At 42.8% G+C, this 1,746-nt stretch overlaps 1 pseudogene; it reads left to right on the forward strand.

Moving 5' to 3' along the window:
- The first annotated feature begins 227 nt into the window (after positions 1 to 227).
- LOC109261390 (serine/threonine-protein phosphatase 2A catalytic subunit beta isoform-like) lies at positions 228 to 1,332 on the forward strand (annotated as a pseudogene).
- The last annotated feature ends 414 nt before the right edge of the window (positions 1,333 to 1,746 follow it).

A 1,746-nucleotide genomic window follows, 5' to 3' on the forward strand; every position in this document is an offset into this window, starting at 1 on the left:
GGAGGAGGTAGCAGGTAGTTAGCCTCTGCTGGACACTGCGCCCACACCCACCTGAGCCACACTCCAACCTCCCCACACCCTTCACCCTTCACTGACTCCCATGCATGCAACCTGGAAGCCAAGGGCAGGCAGAGGACTCCTCTGGGCCAGAGCCCTCACCGACAGCTGACCTGGGGTGAGGTGAGGGGCCCAGCAGCCAGCTGTCTGGTTCTTTCTTCTCCTGGGAGCTCCACACAAGCGTGAGAAGGTAGGGGCAGGGAGAGGGCAGGGAGGTGGTGGGGAAGGGGATCAGGCTCTCCTTGACAACAAGGCGTTCACCAAGGAGACGGACTAATGGGTCGAGCAGCTGAATGAGTGGAAACAGCTTAACCAGAACCAAGTGCAGACGCTGTGCCAAAAGGCTAAGGAAATTTTAGCAAAAGAATCAAATGTGCAAGAAGTTCGCTGTCCTGTTACTGTGTAGAAATGTGCATTGTCAGTTCCATGATCTTATGGAATTGGTGGAAAATCACCGGATACAAATGATCTATTCGAGGACGACTATGTAGACAGAGGCTCCTACTCAGTGGAGAGTGTGACTCTTCTTGTGGCATTAAAGATGCATTACCCAACTGAGTGTTGTATGGAAACCAATTTGACAATAAATTTCATATATTGAAAAAAAAAAGATGCATTACCCAGAACACATTATAATATTGCAAGGAAAACAAGAAAGCTGACAAATTACCCAATTATAAGGCTTTTATGACGAATGTCTACGAAAGTATGCAAATGCCAATGTTTGGACATATTTTACAGATCTAGTTGATTATCTTCCACTTACAGCCTTAGTAGATGGACAGATATTTTGCCTCTACAGCATGGCATCTCTCCACCCATAGATAACACTGGATCATATAAGAGCCTAGGATCGTTTACAAGAAGTTCCACATGAGGACCCAAAGTGTGATCTGTTTTGGCCAGATTCAGATGATCCTAGTGGGTGGGGCATTTCATCACGGGGTACTAGCTACACATTTGGACATTCTGAAACATGTAATCATGCCAGTGGTCTTACCCTGGTTTCTCCAGCTCACCAACTTATACTGGGAGGATACAATTGGTGTCATGATCAAAATGTGCTTACCGTTTTCAGTGCACCCAACTACTGTTAACACTTGTGGGAACGAGGCCGCTATCACGGGATTAGATGACACTTCAAAATGTTCCTTCTTTACCTGAAATGATAATAATAATAATTAAAAAATAAAATACTCCTTCCTTCAGTTTGACCCACTACCTCATGGTGGACAGCCTCATGTTACCCTTCATACCTCAGACTACTTCCTGTAGTAATTCCTCCCAGGAAAAACCTGCCTTTGCATGTGGAAGCATATCTGGCTTTTTAAAGTATATATATTTAAAAAAAAAAAAAAAACAGAACAAAAATCAACAGTAATCCAACTTTCTGTAACAAATTGGGATCTGTCTTGGCATTAATCCATATAGACCAAAACATACCATACCAATGATGAGCATTTAGCGCAATTTGAGACTGAAAATCCATACAACACTCTGTTCTAGATCAGTCCATCTTAACGGGTTTCCTGTTGTATTTGTAATATAGCCATTTCCCTCTGGACTGTTCAAGCATAAAAGGTAACTAACTCCTTCTTCTCCTTTTGCACTTACTTGGAAATTTTTAGTTCTAGTGTTTCACTGGCATGATTGATAGAATTGGCGTTTTATCTTTAAGAATAATTCACA

Source organism: Panthera pardus, unplaced genomic scaffold (genome assembly GCF_024362965.1).
Source record: "Panthera pardus isolate Hobbes unplaced genomic scaffold, ASM2436296v1 HiC_scaffold_3, whole genome shotgun sequence".
Lineage (NCBI taxonomy): Eukaryota > Metazoa > Chordata > Mammalia > Carnivora > Felidae > Panthera > Panthera pardus.